We start from the raw sequence: 17,222 nt of genomic DNA, 5'->3' as shown, positions 1-17,222 counted from the left end.
AAGACAGAAATAAATCGCCGCAGTCTGAACCTGCTGCTACCGCTGCACTTCCCAGGGTCGTTACTGAGAGCCAGATTTCGGAGACGCCGCGTGTTTGCTGCTGAATGAGGCAGGAGCTCGGAGCCCTTCCCGATAGCTGCCTGCAGCTGCCTGCGGTGCTGCAAATCAACACACCCTGACTTGAAAACAGCACCGATGAATGACAAGACCAGGACTAAAATACAGCTTTTCAGTCCCTCTGACCCTTCATCTCATCTCATATGCCACAGCTGCCTCATCTTTTTCCAGCTGTAAGGTGACCTCATGCCAAGGGAGACTGGTCGCTGTAGACCAGCTGTGGAGCCAGGAGGAGGCAACAGCATCCACCACGAAAGGGAAGGTGCAGCAAGAGATGGGGAATGCAGACAGGCTGTCGTGGGACACGCTGCTGAGTGCGTGGTTAAATCAATGTGCTCTCTCTGGGCTGTGCTCAGTGAGGGCTGTGCCATAATGAGCCATGGGGACAGACTATGAGGATGCTTCCCTGAAAGCCTCATGAGATGTCACCTCCTTCCTGCCCAGGTCCCCATGCCTTCACCCCTGCCTGGGCTTCATTTATGGGGGAAGCTACAGGCAGAAGGCCCTGCAATCCTACCTGGTCCCCACTCGCTGGAGGGCATTTCCCCACCAGATTAGATCAAAGGTCTGTTTGCACTGAAGTTTCCACTAGCAGTGCAGTACATGGTGCCCTGGGAAGTGTCTCGGCCATGAACTGCTCTATGATCACTCATCCAGAGGTCAAGACTCTTCTCAACCTCTCTTGGTTACTTCTTGCTCCCTTCCCTGAAGCAAGATCTGGGGAGTCATAGCCATTGGCATTTCTATCCTAACATATCTAGGGGCTGTATCCAGTCTTTGTCCCTGGTAGAGGAAGGAGGTGGCCTGTCACAATGGCAATGCCTCCAAAGAAGGTGCAGACAAAATGACTCACATTGCAGCTACCCTGATAATAGGAGCAAATTAAAGCCTGCTGGGATGGTGCTAGTTTAGACATGACCTGGAGTAGTCACCCCAAAATCCTCCTAGGGTTAGGAGGAGCGCAGAGATGAGGTTACATCACCTTTTCCCTCTCCATGTACCTGCACTGAGCTCACATTGGCTGTTCTCAAGGTCTTGGCTCAATATCCTTCATCATCTGGGTACCCATCGTACCTCTCAAGCTTTGCAGTCCAAACACAAGCCCAGCAGGATGGGCTCAGGGGATAACTCATGCAGGGTGACACTGCTTGCAGTGCCAGGGGCTCGAAGCCACAGATTTAGGTCACTGTGGGACCAATGTGCCTGGCACGTCTTGCAATAACTCATTGGGACTCATTGAAGCCTTACTGGAAGTGCTTTTGCACTTGGACACAACCCCCCAACTCCGCAAAATCTTGCGGGGACAGTGCCAACGTCCCCATCTCCTGTGCCACACAGGAGAGAGCCGCCCTGCTTGGCATGCAGGCATGGGGCTGCTCAGATAAAGGCAGAGCTGACATAAAATTGGAAGTGACCCAAAGCCAGCCTTTCCTACATTTAACAAGTGTGACAAATGAGTTACCATCATCCCTTCCCCTGACGGATTGTCTTATCTGCAGGAGAATAGATGCTGGTTTAATGAACCGGGGGGAATAGTGAACTGACTCTGCAGCATTTTTGCATGCATAAACCATCAGGGATGGAGAGGGTGGGCTATTATTAGGAACCATCATATTTATTATTTGTTGCCCAGGTTGTAGGAGGTGTGAACACTGAAATCGCTGTGCTGCAGCAGGTTGGAGGTCCACCCAGACCTGCCTCGGACAAGAACAGGGTAGCGGAGGAGGATGCAGTAACACCGTGGCTGGAGGAAGGGATGGTCAACCCCAAGCAGGTGCTCAGCTCCACGACAGCCCTGGGACCTGGGAGCCTCTGGGCTGGGAGCAGCACTCCCCTCCTCTCTTGTAGTGCCCCCCCTTCATTTTAATGGAGCCCCTCCAAACTCACAGCAGTAGGAAAGCACCCCCCAAATGGGGAAAATGAGCGGGAGACATAGATTTCCAGGCTTGCTTAGGAAAAAAAGTCATTTATTCATGCAGAGGTCTTCCAAGCACAGTAGCATCAAGGTACTTAGCATTCATTTCATCTTGTCAGTGTCGGGGAACTCCAAACTGAGATTGCAAAACTGCATCCCCATATACTGGCAGGCAGGTACATCCCAGAGTGCACCGACTGTGCTGTTAAGCAAAAGAAAGAACTTTTTTTCATTTTGAGGGAACAAGGGAAAGAAAAGCAGCAGCCAAATCTGACAGGTCCTCTAATTGTTTGTTGGGTTTTTTTTAATTTTGCAAGAAAATTCTGGAAGTTCAGGTTTTGCCAGGGCTGACACCCGATGCAGCAGAAGGCAGGCTTTCGAGGGTTGCTTCTCTGCCTTTTCACTTCTGCCACTCACAGCGTCGCGTTGCACTCTCCAAATCGCACCTTTTTTTGGCTGCGAAGCTGCAGCCTCTGTTGCACTCAGCAGAGGGAAGGAAAACTGAGAGGAGGGGGTAGAAGAGCGGAACAGCCGAATGCTGCTTGAGAAGCATCTTTTGAGACGGAGAAGAACTGACGGTCGCGTTGCCATATAGAGATTTAATTGTATTCCTTCAGGAAACTGAGCTTGACAGCTTGATGAGGATTTCTTTTTGCTTTTTTCTTTAGCTCGAGGGAAGAAATGGGGAAGGGGGGTGTGACGGTTCCCTTTTAGTCGACATTGTGAGATTGTGCTTAAAATACTGCTGCTGGGTTTGTGCCCCTGGTACATGGAAGGCGTTTGGGGTGAGGGCGGGGAAAGGCACGCTTGCCCGGGGAGGAGGTGCTGCGGGAACGGGGCTCGTTCAGGCGGACGATGAAATGGCTTCGGGGGCGGACGACGACACACGAACCTGACGGCAGCCCCAGCACCTAGGAGGTCACGGAGGAAGGGAGTGGGATGCCGGAGCCGAGCGAGGAGCCGTGCGGCAGGAGGCAGGCAGAGGGCGACCTTACACCGCGCCACCGCAGCTCGCCGCCCATCTCCGCGGCCTCTGGGCGGGCCGGGAGGCTTCGGGCCCTTTGCCCCTCGCAGGCGGTAGGGATCCATCTCTGCTCATCCCGAGCAGCCGGGACTCCCCCCCCGCCCACGCCCCACCGCCGGGGAGATGCGAGCCCCAAGGCAGGGCAAGCGCTTGGCTTGTGCAAGAAGCAGATGTGGGGTGAGGGCAGCTCCTGTGCCCTAAAACCAGCCAGGAGCGGGTGGAGGTGAGGCAACAGCCCCAGCCCCCCGCAGGGATGTAACCCTTCGTGCCAGCCGGGATGCGTGCGTCACACGCGAGAACCCGGGCGCCGTTACACATTTACCCCCCACGCTGGCAGGGAGACGTGGCTGGGGGCCAAGCAGTGCCAGGGGCGGGTGTCAGGGGTCCGCCGCGGATACACAAGCCTCCCCACTCACTCGGGGCTCTGCCTTGGCTGCCACGCAGGGCCCAGTGATGCCACCCCTGTGCAAATGCCGCCCAGCCAGTTTGCAGACAATGGCACATCGAATCCCGGCTGGGGTGAACCGGTTTGGGTTTGGTCAGTAAACACGACCCCACAGCTCTCCTACATCTAGGGGCTGGCAGTAATAAACATGGCGAGCTGGAGCTAATTCAGGTAATGACCTTCCAGCCCCGCACCGGCATTCGCCCGTTCCCACGCCGGGGGTGAGCTGCCAGGCGTGCAGGCAAAGCACAGTGAGTCAGGGCTGGAGCAGGCCTCGGCCTGGATACCCAAATTAACAGTCAGAGAGAGACGCAAAAGGCAACCTCTATTCTTCTGTGAGGTGTGTAAGCCACCAGCAAAGCCCGACACTGAGCTGTAGCATCATAACCCTGCTTCCCAGGTGCTCCGTGGGAAGCAAGTGGCAGCTCTGGCCTCTCTTCGCAGCCATGTGCTGATGTCCTGGGTGACCTCACCAAAGTCCCTTCACCTCTGTGTTTTCCCCTCCCACACTCTCTCATCGGTTGTTGGCTTCTCAGAGGAGGAACTGCAGCCTTGCTTAGTGCCACCAGGTCCGGGGCTTGCTTGGGACCTTGGTACCACAGGCGTCCTACGACCGGTGCAATTGCAGCAGTGCCCAGATACAGCTGGCGGATACAGGGGGAAGAGCAGGGTGCCGACGGAGCTGCCTCTTCCCTCCTCTCCATCCCTGGACGCTGGCAGGCCTGTGCAGGGTATGTGCGGCAGGTTGGACAGGGAAGAGCACCCGGCTCTGCAGGCAGATTGTGGCGGTGCACAGCCCTGCTGGGGGGAGGAGGGGGAGGCACAGATGGCAGCAGATGCTATCATCAGTGAAAATGATTGAAGCAAAACACAAAACAAAAAAACCCTAGCAACTGGTGAGCAGCCTAACAAAAACCAGCACAGGGGTAGAGAAAAAGGGTCTAGACCCAACGGCCCCTTGCACTCCGTGCTGCCTTCTGGCCCAGGGTAATGTTTTTCCCATCCCCAATTCATACGGAGAAGAAAAACCTCGCCTTGTCCTGGAGCCCTAGGCAGTGATTATTTTTTAAGACTTGGATATACTGAAACAAAACCGTTTGGTGCCTCTCCCCTTCCCCATCCCTGTCCTCTCTCTTGTCCCCCTCCCACTGCCTTCAGAGGAGTGAATATTACCTCAGACGGCTTCTAGGCACACCAAAACCACTCACCTACCCTCGCTGCCCAGAGCAAACCTGCATGCATGCCAACATGGCATGCTGTCTCAGCACTGGGGGCGAAGGAGCAGGCACACTTCTTGCACCTGGGGGGTGTTACTGCAAAGCCTCCACGTGGCTTAGCTGCTGCCACCGGCCTCAGCTCCTCCAGCGTGATAGCTTCATGCCAGTGCAAAGGTCCTGCTCCTCTGTCCCTCCCATCCCCTGACTTTGACCCATCATGCTGGTACTCAGCAACTGTGCCCTGCGTCTGGCACATTTCCATGCTCCTGCCCAGTTTTTCTCAGACACGTCTGGGGTGGAGGGAATCAGAGGGAATTTATTCAATGTATGATGGGGGTTTTTTTCCTGTTTCCCTTTGGCAGGAGCGCCTCATGGCACAGTCGGAGCCGCAGAATGAATGCTTCTGCAGCATGCGCTGAGCTGAATGGCACAGCACGCAGCCCTCCAGCCTGCTACTTCTGCAATTAATTGCTCAGTAGCTGTTTTTGCGACATGCACGCGCAGCTCCGTGCCCTGCAAGTACTGAGCCACTGCGCACGGGCAGATATTTCTATCAGGAAAATGGAGACAGATCCGGGGCAGCCTCTTGCGTGAGAAACACAGCTGCCTGGTGATGCTGCAAGTGTCTTTTGCCTGCTCAAGCACATCAGCTCTCTTCGCTAATGGAGTGACACCATTTTGAGCTTTGCAGAAGGAAGGCAGCGTGCTGGGATTAACTGGGAATCTGCTGGGCTCCATCCCAGCCTTGGGGTAGGAGAGCTGGAGACCTGGCTCCCAGGGAGCACATGGGCAGGAGCCAAAGAGGAGAGTGATGTCCTTCCCACGGTGGGATGCACAGTTCACTGCAGTCAATATGTTTCTTTACAAAATGGGGTGATACGGAGCCTGGCAAACCCCTTCCTCCAGCACCTTGGCGTGCCCCACTCTGGGACAGCACGGTGAGGGCGACAGGCACGCGCGTGGCAGAAACAACCATTCTCGGTAGAAGGGAAGCCATGTCAGCCCAAGGTTTCGACTCCGGCTTCAGCCATCAGCAGTTTCAAGGTGCCAATACACCCTGCAGTGGGAATACAGTGCCCTGCACCGCAGCCAGCGCTGCCAGCTCAAGGGTAACGGGAGGCTGGCTTGGCCGTTGGCACAAGGAACTGCATCTGAACGCCAGGCAAGGTTAAAAAATATTATTCGTCCATTTAAAGTAATTGCAGGTTGGCAAAAAGTCTCTCCTTTTTGATGGATAAGAAAGTTGGTTTGGCAGCAATTTCTTTTTCCTAGTTTGACTTTCCTTCATGATCAGGTTGTGATTTTAATCCCTGTAGGATGCAGGAGGCTCCACTGCACTCTTCTGCACTTGGCTTGCCATGGCAATTAGGGGGCCTGGAAAACGTTTTAGCAAGAACTATTACGTGTACAAGCGTAACTCGCATTCAAAACACGTAGCTGGGATGCAATCCATCTTCGGATGCGCCTGAAACCTGGGAAAGAGGAAAAAACAGAGTGGGGCAAATTATTTTTATGTGCTTTACCTGAAATAAAGCACTTTCCTTTAGCAATAAGCAACTTGCTGCATAATTTTTGCTGGGTTCATGATGGTTGTGATGAGGAGGGGGGATGAGACAATAGATTCGCATCTGGTAAATGGGAGCTTAGAGCGTGAGGCTGCTTTGTTCTGCCTGCCTGACCATAACAGCATTGCCCCAGCTCTCCCTGCTTAATTTCCCCCGGGGAAAATAGGGATGCTGCTCGCCCGGTCAGCACGCCCGAGCCACCCAGAACCGAGCGGGTGTGCTTGTAGTGCTGCCTTCCCTCAGGCTGACTGCCCTCTTCCACGTAGCCAAGAGGTCCACACCCGAATGCCAGAATTTCAGGTTGAACGGGATTGGGATCCCAATAGAGTTAGCTCCCGGCTTTGGGACGCAGGTGAGGTTTTGCAAGCCTCCGTCGCCGCCTGCTCCCAGCCCCTGCGATCCCGGGAGCAGTTTAACAGCAGTGAATCATTTGTTTTGGTTTCTCCCCACCAGGCGCCTGGCTGCAGCAGAAGCAGTGGGCGTGGGAGAGATGCACGGCTCATGGGCTGGAGCCTCTCCTGCTGGCTGTGAGAACCGGTGTCCCACTGGTCCCTGGCCCTGCTGGAGCATCTCCTCTTGTTTGCTGCCATTATGGATTTTGTATGGGTCAAATGTCCCGTGTCCCATCACCCAGGGATGTACCAGGGGGTCTGTGGCGTGGCTGAGGAGAGGTTGTCAGAGATGGAAGCTCAAGAGGGAGCTCAGCTCAGCCTCTTGCTGGAATGAACAGCCCAAGGCAGGTGTCTGGCAGTCCTTCGGGACACCCCATCCTCTGCTTCTTCCTCATCACCTCCCCATCCCTTGCCTCCTGCCAGCCCAGCATCCTTCTCCCATCTCCTTCCTTGCACTCCTCCCTTGCGCGGTGCCACCGGCCGGCCAGGGAGCGATCTTCCCCGACAGCCAATCTGGGATGCTCATCTGGCAGCGGCATGCCAGGCCCAGAGTTGGAAACACTGATTTTAACAGGGGTTTGGAAAGAAACCATTGAAATCCTCTTCCTTCAGCAGGCTTTGTGAGCTCGTGGCTCTCTGCCTAGATAATAGCTTTTACGGGGAAGCTTTGGGATTTTTCAAACTCATTCCTTTCCCCTTCTTTTATTTTCTATTTTACCCCTGAAAAGGGGTGTTGGGTAGGGGAGGAAACAGTCCTCAGCTGAAACAAGACAAGTCTTTCTCAGTTTTTCCCCAGCCAGGGTGCTCCGCATGGCTGCGAGGACGGAGCTGGGCAGGAAAACCAGCAGGAAAGGCAGAATGAAAGAAGGGCGCCAGCTTCGTTCCAGCCACGCTGGGCGTGCTCCTGCTCCCACTCCCACCAGGACCAAGTGCTCTAGAGCCACTTGAGGAGTGAGCGCCCGTGCTACCCCAGCATCTTGCCACCGATTATGGTAACTGGGCCGAAATCCATGGTGTTTAGGTAGAGTAGCCCTTGTTTTGCAGAAGTTTCCCTGCTGATGGCTGATTTTCTGCTGTAGGAGAGGGTATGAACTCCACACTGCTTATGCAACGGGGAGAGTGAGATTTTTTAGCATCCCAGGGGTTTATATCTTTGGTGTTCTACAAGAAATTACCTTTCTGCGAAAGCTTTTGCCGCCAGTAACTGTGGTAGCTCAACACCCTTCTTGAGCAAGCTGCCGGCTGTGTGTCCGGAGAGAGGAGAGTTAATTTTAAAACATCCGGCATCCGTATCGGCGGGGAGGAAGGTTCCCTTGATTTCCTAAGCGCCAGCAAAACCTAAGCTGCTCAACCTTAATCCCTCTCTAAGCTGGAGCTGCCAGGCCAGGGCCAAGGACAGAGAACAACCCCTCCTGCATTAGCCAAACCAGCCGCGTGGCTCTTTGGTGCCATTGCAGCAGGATGGAGGTGAGCCCACCCCGTCCAGCCAGGAGCCGACCCGTGGGCCAGGCTCCCCCTAAACCCCCAGTTTTTAGGCCGCTCTTTGCCATGCCAGCCTCCAAGACTGCGCTGCGTTTACGTCTGTCCTTCCCCAGCTTGGACGCTTCAGAGCGAGCGAGTCCTGTGAGGCCATCCCGGCAGCCACCCTGTTGCTCCAAGTTCGGCAACGGGGTGTCTGAGGGGGGCAGAGCCGGCACCTGGACTGCAGGCAGGGTGCACTGCCAGGCAGGAGGGGTGGCTCTACCTGCGGGAGAGCTCCGGCCTCGCCGCTGCCTGCATCAGGCCAGAAGGGCAGCCCGGGAACCATCTATGAACCAAAATTACATGAAAGCGTGGGGTTTTTGCCGCGAGCAGCGCGGCACTGGAGGTGTCCCCTGGGAACTTCAAGGGGGCCAGGAGGGTCACCCCCCAGAAAAGCCCTTCGCTGCTCAAGGCCGCGCTCTCCGCGGGGTGGGCATCACCCAAAACCACCGGGCGTGGGAGACCCCACGCAGCCCAGCGGCCGGGCAGGGCCGGGGGCTGCCCGGGATGCGCGCAGGCAGCGCGGGCCCCGGGGGGGTTGGGGGGGGCGGGCAGCGGCGCTGCGCGGCGCTGCGCCGGGGCCGCGTAAGTCCCGCGGAGCTCCGCACCGCCCAGCCGGGCCGGGCGGGAAGGGGAGGGGAGGGGAGGGAGGAGCAGCGCCCGCTCCCTCCGCGCCGCTCCGCGCCCGCGGGGCTGACGTCACCCTGCCCCTGCGCCGCCCGCGATGATTGGCTGCGGGTGACGTCAACGCTGTCTTCCCCCCCCTTTTTTTTTCCTCCCCCCCCCCATTCCCGAGGCATGACCTCATCGCCAGCGCATTCCCGGCGGCGCGCGGAGCGGCGCGGAGCAGCGCGGAGCGGACCGATTCCCTCCCCCCCCCGCCCCCGTCCCCGCCTCCGACCCCGTCCCCCCCCCGGTTCCCCCCCGCCCGCCGCGGCATGCGGGCCCTGCGGTGCCGGCAGCGGCCGCGCCAGCGGACAGCCCGCGGAGCGGCGCGGCCGTCCGCGCCCGCCGCGCCGGGTCAGTGCATCCCCCTATAGATGTCTATAGGCGCCGGGTCTGTGCGCCCCGCGGGGGGGGGACGGGGGGGACGGGCTGGGGGCGGCGCGTCCGCATGTGCGGAGCGGAGCCGGTATCGCGCCCAGCGACGGTGGACAGCGCGAAGACATATACCTATATATGTACGTGTATATATGTATATGTAGATACAGGGCTTGGGGGGGGCTTCAAGGCGGGATTGGAATTATTCTGGTGGAAGGAAAAAAAAAGGGGGGGGATGCTGGGGCTGGGGAAGGAGCAGCCCTGCAGCGGGCTGCGCCGCGGGGATGGGGGGGGGGGGCTGGAGCTCCGCGGCAGCGCATGTCGGGGACGCTGCGCTTGTTTTCGGGGGGGGGGGGGGCGCGTTGAAAATCCCACCGTGCCTTCGCGGTGTGCGGTTGCCGGGCGGTGGTGGTGCAGGTGAGAAGGGGGTTTGGGAAGGTCCGGGGAATAGCCGCTGTCCTGCCGGGCCGGGCGTCGCGTATGGGGGGGGGGGGGTGTCTCTTGGGGGCTGAGAGCTGGGGTTTGAGGAAGCCGTGTTAACAGAGCTGTGGTTTTTCTGATGATGAAAGAGGTTGGAGTGTCGCCCCGTGTCCTTGGCGTTTAAACGAAGCCGGCATGTGTTCGGCAGCGGGGGTTTTCACGCAACACTTTGCTGCTGCGGCTCCAAAGGCGCTGCTAGCGATTAATGAGTTAAGCTGCCTGTTTAAAATAATTCCCTCCACCTCCCCTAATGTGCATGGACCGATTGATCACACCCCCCCACACCCCCCCTCCAGTTATTATATAGTGATAAATGTTGCTTTCTGTGCTGAGCATTGGTCTTTAAAGATTCCTGGTTATTTCCCTTATTGATAAATAAGTTCCTTTTCCTTCCTGCTCCCCCCCTCCCTTTTCTCCTCCCCCAGAATTAAATTCCTGAGCAACAGCAAAAGCTGATGTCAGTGCTTCAGCTTGCATTGGGGGAGCTCTGTGCACAGGTCAGTAATTTGCGGTTTCGTTAGAAGGAAGGACGCGGTGCGGTGCTGTTCTGTTAAGGATATTTGGATTTTTCTAGGCACGGATGCGTTTATCCTTCATATTGCGGTAGTTATCAACAGCTCCCTGGTGGGAACTGGGTGCTGCATAAGCATGTGTGGAAGAGACCGTCCCCGTCCCAAGCAGCTAGTGATGACAAATGCATTGGGAATAGTTGCTGGAGGTTTCAATCTCCCTCTAATTTGGGGTATAAAGGCAGGACCCCCCTCAAGGAGATGGTCAGGATATCCAAGAAGCCCTGAACAGGTAGCGATGAGGATTGCGCCTGGCAATCCAGGGGCCATGTTAACCTTGAAAGCAGCTTGCCCGTGGAGCGGTGTTTAACGTTCACTTGCATTGTCTCATCCTCCTGCGCTAAGGCAAAAGGCTCGGGGCACGGCTGCCTACGCGCCCAAACGTGGCTGCGGAGAGCTTTGTTTTCGGAAGGACTCGATGCATGGGAATTGGCGCTTATGGGTTTGGCCTTGCCTCTGTCAGACGGGGTTTGCTGGTGCTGTCGGAGGGTGTCCGTGCCGGGAGGACTCTCTCTGCGGAAGAGGTTTGTTGGGGTTTCGGTTCTGGCTGGGGGTTCCTGTGCTTGCTTTGGTTTTGCTTGTAACGGTTCCCAAAACAAAATAAGCTGCAGCACTGAGAAAACCCTCCTGGCCGTAGCTGGAGGTATTGGGGATTTTTAAATGCCTGCAAGGGCTTTGCAGGTGACTTGTCCCCAGTTTTGCCTGGCACAGCCATACTGGCAGAACCTGGACGTGTAGGACTGTCCGAATGGCTGGGACCGTAGAGGACAGTTAGGCGCATGAGCAGCAGATGGATGCCCAAACCCCTCTTTGCTATGGCAGTAAGCAGAAATTCCTGCCCTCAGCCCATCGGCAACACGCTCAAGCAGCACAAACGTCGGGCTGGAGGGTCTCCAAGCCGAGATGGCAGCATCTCACACCAAAAGGCTTTTAACCCAACAGATTTACCCCCCATGGCTTTCAGTTGTCCCTGCCTTGACGCAAGGTAGGGAGTCGTGAAGGAAAACTTGGATCTAGCATTGCCGTTTAAAATCTAGCCTCAGCTACGCTAGTGAGAGCTGAGCAAGTGGCCAGAGTCCTTAGGAGCGTTCACGGGGGGCTTTGCATGGAAATTATTCTTGCAAATACTGCACTGTGCTTGTCTGTGGAGCGTGTTTTTGCTGGGTGCCAGGCACCTTGCTGAGAAAGCCACTGAGGTGCCTGCCTTTGGAGAGCTTAAATTCACCTAAAATTAAGTGCAACACTACTATTACTACCAAAACACCCCCGAGGGCTGGGTAGGACTTTGCAGTAGTGTCTGTCCCATACCGCCAAACTGGATCTTGGGAGGTGGGAGAAATCTACATTCTCCCCCTGCAGCCACGTCCCCCCTAAAAAGACCTCCCCAAAGGCTGGAAACCTGTTGTGGCTCTGGATTTCTGAAATTACTTCTCTTGGCATGAATATGAGCGAGTACCCACTCCATCCCTACCCCTTACCTCTGCATCAGCTGCTTTAATTTACGTAAGAGATAGGGAGTGCATTATAGGTGCTTTTCCTCTTTGGATTTGCTTCGTTGCCTTTAAGCGAGGCTGTTCTCAGGGATCAGAGGTTAGCTGCTCCGGTGCACAGCTCGGCTCCTGAAGCCCTGGACACAGGCAGGTGCAGAGCATGTTAACTCTGTCAGGGATGGAAGGAGGAAAAGGAGGTACTCCAGTGCTTGGCAGCCTTGATTTATGGTGCAGGCTTATAGGACACTGCAGTCCTGAAACAGTTCTGGCAGACTGAGTCTTGTAGAGAAGGAGGCGAGAAAGAAAAGGAGCTTGAAGATGCTGACTCCTCTCTGCCTGGTAGGACAGCTAGGAGATTGCACTAGGAGAGTTTGTAGACCTTTCTGCCCTCTGCCATAGGTTTAATGGCAGTGTTAAGGGGGAGATGGCTGCAGAAACACCCGGGTGCTCCCGCTCCTCCAAACGCAGCCGCTGGGTCTCACCCTGCTCTTTTCCTTGCTGCTATGCAGAGAAACTCCTGCAGCCAGAGTGACGATGCAGTCATCCTGTGGGGAAAGCTTCAACGTGCTCCTCTGCATCCCCATGCCCTCTGGGTTTTAAAACCTGTTTTTCAAGCTTTACGTTTCTTCTCTGAAGATACACCTGTCCCGCCTGATGCCGAGTGGGAAGGAGGCACCTGACGTAATTACGGGCAGGCTTGGGGAAGGGAGGTGAGTGGCCTGGGAGCATTCATCAGATAAGAAGCTAAACGAGCTCTCAGCTCAAGATTTTCTCAAGCTTGCTCAGGAGACCTGGGCCTACTTCCTGCAGGATTGTAACACAGCCAGGGGATCGTGAGGGGGGTAAAAACTGACCGTGCCAAGATGCTCTGCACAAATGGCATCAGGGGCTGCCCTCAAAGCAGCAGTGATTAGCGGCAGTGCAGTTCCTGCGGGGACGACGGGTGGTGTATTGCACCCTGGCGATGGCCTGATGGCTTCGCCTGCTCCTCTGATGGAGGGTGAGACCATGGCATGCATCACATCCCCATGGGAGAGATGGTCTGCCAGAATCGGGCCAGAAACTGAGACTATGGTGGAACAAGCTCTGGCCACGGCGGGTGCCTTGGTCACCCTGTCTCTTCTTTAGCATGAGGTCACAGAAAGGAAAACAGGGTCTTATCTCTTCCTCTTCCAAGAGATGTCTGCAGACTTTCTACCGCAAGCCTTTGGGTCAATGCTATCCGAGAGGCTCCTTTGGCTCTCAACCATCTCCACATCGAGCAAGGACAGTAAGAGTAAAGGAGGGCCATGTTGGGGGGCTGTGCCCAGCACAGAGCCCTGCCCAGCCTACGCTGCAGATTGCCATGGCTCCTGTAGGACAGCTTGCTCCATCTCTCTGCTATTTGGCTTTTCCTCTGAGGTTTTCTAGACCCAGCTGGACAAGGTAATCTAGGTTGGTGTGCAGGGGGCTTCTTCCTTTGCTTTGCCCAGAGCTTCTGTGGGTTTTTTTGCTGCTCTGGACCTCCAGTTTCCAAAAGCGACAAGTAGTGCTTGTTTGCATGGTGCCTTGGAAGGATCAGTATTTTAGAAGATAGGTCCAGTGGTAGCCCAGGCTGGGATCAGAGGAGAACCTGGAGGTGCTCACTGGAAACTGGTCCAGTACATGAAGAGTCTCCTAGTGCAAACAGGGAGCAATAACAGCACAGAAATGCAGGGACTGTGTTGCATAAAGGTGAAATAAGTGATGCATTTTGCACTGACTTAAATTAAGAGCATCCCAGCAACCTATCTGGGGCTGGAAATCCTTCCTTGATTCCCTCTTCTCTTCCCACTCCTCTTATGCCTTTTTCCATGTTGTTTGCTGTGCATGGAAAGCCCTCATGGTTCCTGCTTGCCCACCCCGATGTGTGCATGAATGACTTGTCTGACTTCATTGTACCTTTTTTAAACCAAGCCTTCGGGTCTCTTGGGGCAGAGACCTTGTGTTCTTCAGGAATTTCTCCAGAGCCCTTCAGGGTGCTCTAGCAATTTGCAAAAGAGGGTCTCTGTGTAGCATTTCTGCATGCTGAGTTATGGGGAGCATAATTTCTGAGCCTGCTGATGACTGGGAACAAGTCATCTGGTGACCAGAAGGACAAGACAACCTGTTCTGGTGTTGACATTAGCTCTCCTTTAAGGGAGAGAGGAGTTGGACCAGATGAGCTCCTGAGGTCCCTTTCAACCTAAATTATTGGTTGCCTTGCTTCTCCCAGGCTTTCGTAAAATACCTGTTATTAGGCAGTGATGGTGAGGGGATGTGAAACAAGGTGGACCACTACTTTGATCCCGTATGGAGATTCCAATGACAGCATGACCCTGGCATCCTCCCCTCCACAGCACGCGTCCTCCAGCCCTGCTAATGATGCAGTGCGTCTTTCCGGTTCATCTCTGCCGACCCGCGTTACTCATCCGGCATGTAGGTGTGCGGTGTGCCCGCATCCACAGCTTTTCATCTTGCCTTTTTTCTTCTTTTTAATAGGGGATTTAGTTCTTTGAGGAGTGCGGCTGTCTAAAGCTAGCACTTGGTAATTCAGCTGATGCAGCAGAAGCTCTGGTAGAAATTTCAGTCCATTTATTAGGTGATTGCAGGGGTTTTTTTGTCAAGCGAGTCAAGCCCTTCCCACACATTAAACCTGCATCTGCTTAGATCACACATCTCCCATTGAAATCCAGCCCCTCCTGGGTAACGCCAGGCAATCTGCTCCAAACAAAGAGGGTCCATCAGTCTCTGGGTTGTGCTGTTGAAAAGAAGCAACCAAGAAGTATCTACAGCATCCGATTGTTTTTGCGTTGCCTCTAACAACCCTCATTTCCACGCTTGCGATGGCAGCCTGGTCCTCCTTGAGCTGTAGCTTGAGTGGAGTTATTCATGCCATCTTCATCTGCCTTGGCCGGCAGCCCTGCATGGGGAGCGGGCGGGCACAGCCTGAGCCTCACTTGGCACTTGAGGCTGTTGAGTAGAGGGCTGGTGCGGAGAGGGTGCCAGCACTGCTGACTTGTGAGCTAGCCTGTGAAAAACCACGTTAACCGCTTTGCTGCTGTCGGTGGACCTTGCAGAGATGTTCTGTCCACCGGCAGCTTTGCTAGCTCGGCAGGGCTGAGACCCAGAAGCCAAGCAAGCCTGGAGCTCTCCTTTACACCTTAACTGCTGCTCACCTCAGATTCGGCTCTTCTGGTGGTAAGTCAGAAGGATGTGGCAGGGCAGGAAGGTGACCCAGAGGGACAAGCCTCCAGCCGAAACTGAGCCAGGGCTCTCTGAATTATTCTGTGGGGCGGTGAAGGGACAAAATGCCTCCCGCACACCAAGGGAAGTTGACTGCTGCAAAAAACCCGAATGCAAATCTCTGACTGGGCAGAATCTCCCCAGACACATCCTTTTGTAAAGCACTTGCATTGTACCATTAAAAATAGATCAGCGCGTTCTCCGCTTGCTTGCTGAATGCTGATGCCTGTAATTCTGTGTCATCCTCGCAATCCCTTCTGCTTTGAGCTTGGCTGCCTCTTTGTCTGGCACCTGAGCAAGGTTCATTCAGCAGTAACTGATACAAAGAAAAGTGTGAGCTCTGTTCAGTCTAGCAGGACAGGCCGGAAGGTGAGGAGGACTGAACTGATCTTAGCTGGGGGTCAACCAGCAACCCTAAAGGGGCAAGGCTTGGTGTGATCACCCATGTTTTCTGTTGCGTGGTCAGAAGCAGGGATGAGTGAGACCTGCTGGCACGGAAATGAGTTGGAGGGTGTTGAAGCTCTGGGTGGATGTCATGATATATCTCTAGGGTTTTTTTTGAAAATTTTTGAAAAAAAAATATATATCATGCTTCAATGTCTGCCTGGAGTTGGTGAGGGGAATATTGCTGCTCGTTTCCCCCAGTGAAGGAGTTCATCTAGTTTGCCACCCACAATAGCAATGATGAGACGGATTAAGAGAGAAGGCCCATGTTACAAAATGCTGCAATACCCAGCTCTCAGTAAAGAGGCCAGGCTGTAGGATTTCGTAGATGAAGAGCTATGGCATCTGACCAGCAAGCCGTGGCTTGGTGTGGTCAATGGGCACATGCTTGTCCAGGGTGGTGAGGATGGAGGAAGACCTGCAAAACACTTTGTTTGACCCCCGTGTCATCTCAGATTAACAGGACAAAACAAGCTGGTAATGAATGACAGCCCCCAAGGGAAAAGGAGAGAGCAGGGCAGGAACATCAGCTTGGGCTTTGCCTGACTTGTGTGTTTTCTCTAGATAAAGGTAGTCCTATGAAACCCAGAGTTGGTGCCTCCTCACTGGGGCTGTGGTAAGAGGTAGAGCCTGAGCTGACAAGTGCTAATTCATCCCAAACCTGTAAGCAATGTGGCTATTGTGTGGATACAGGAAATTCAGCAAGCCTTGAACCAGGTCGGAAAAGTCTTGCAAAACATATTTACTGCCCTGGGGAGTGTCTCATCCCATGGAAAACCAGCATAGCCCCTTGCATTTGGGTTGAATTCTGGGTCTCCTAAGGAGGGCCAGAGTTTCAGTGGGCGTATGGTGGCATAACTGTGGACATTAGCCTCTGCTGGCTGGGAACCTGTGCTGGGATCTGCACCTCACTTTGCACCGGTTATTGTCAGAACCTGCATAAAACCTGCCAGGAGGCAGCAACAACGTTGTTCTTCAGTGAGGCCAGGGGTCCTATTTGTCATTTAAATATGTGGGGGCTAATGACACTGTGCTGGGCAGGTGCCAGCAGGCTGCCCCTGTGTTTGCTAGGTGCTTGCTTCACCAGCCTTGGCCTCACCCATGACTGTCCCTGGCATTCTACTGAGATGGACAAACTCATGTCGCTTGGGATTGTCCTTAAGAAGTGAAATGCTGGCGTATTTATCTGCAGCCTTGAAGAACCACAGCTTAATCCTGTGCTTTCTTTCACTTAGTGTGTAGGCGTTGTGGGAAAATAGTACATGTGTCCTGGAGACCCTTTCTGCAGGAGACTGCAAATGCACTCAGCAGTTATTTACGGTGTCTGGTGTCCCAGGACGAGAGAGCCAGACCAGCCCTGCAGAAGTATCTAACCGCATACCTTTCTGGGCTGCCTCTGTCTGCCCTTGTTGCAAAAAAGCAAACAAGCTAATGGAGATCCCCAAGATAAGCCTGCTGGGCTCATGGGGTTATGCAGCAAATGATGGGGATATCAGGCAGTGGGCAGCAAGAACCCTTGAAGCATCAATAAGACTAGATTTCCCTTCTCCAGTGTGACATGTCCTCTGTGATGTGTGCCAAGCTGCTCAAAGCAGAAGGTGCTTTCAGCTCTGAGATGAGAGCCTGGCCAGCTCTTGGCTTGGCAGGATGAGGATGGAAATGGGATAGCTTTGGTATTAGAAAGCAGCGTGCTTGGGAGCTCCATCCTCAGCGCAGGCAAAGGCAGCGATTAAATGGCTGGCTGGTCATGGATAACCTT

At 54.7% G+C, this 17,222-nt stretch overlaps 1 protein-coding gene across 5 annotated transcripts in view; it reads left to right on the top strand.

Moving 5' to 3' along the window:
* The first annotated feature begins 9,089 nt into the window (after positions 1–9,089).
* DUSP8 (dual specificity phosphatase 8) overlaps positions 9,090–17,222 on the top strand; it is a 48,581-nt gene continuing 40,448 nt past the window's right edge. The window contains exon 1 of one of the 5 annotated variants that reach the window (XM_052811757.1): positions 9,090–9,216. The gene's annotated coding sequence lies outside the window, so the exon portion shown is untranslated. Of the gene's footprint in view, positions 9,217–9,269; positions 9,378–9,631; positions 9,655–10,105; positions 10,215–10,280; positions 10,811–17,222 lie in introns of those variants that run through there. The other 4 variants (XM_052811760.1, XM_052811761.1, XM_052811758.1 and 1 more) reach the window with 4 other exon arrangements.

This window comes from Harpia harpyja, chromosome 16 (genome assembly GCF_026419915.1).
Source record: "Harpia harpyja isolate bHarHar1 chromosome 16, bHarHar1 primary haplotype, whole genome shotgun sequence".
In the NCBI taxonomy this organism is placed as follows: domain Eukaryota; kingdom Metazoa; phylum Chordata; class Aves; order Accipitriformes; family Accipitridae; genus Harpia; species Harpia harpyja.
This window is presented reverse-complemented; position numbering and strand designations above follow the sequence as displayed.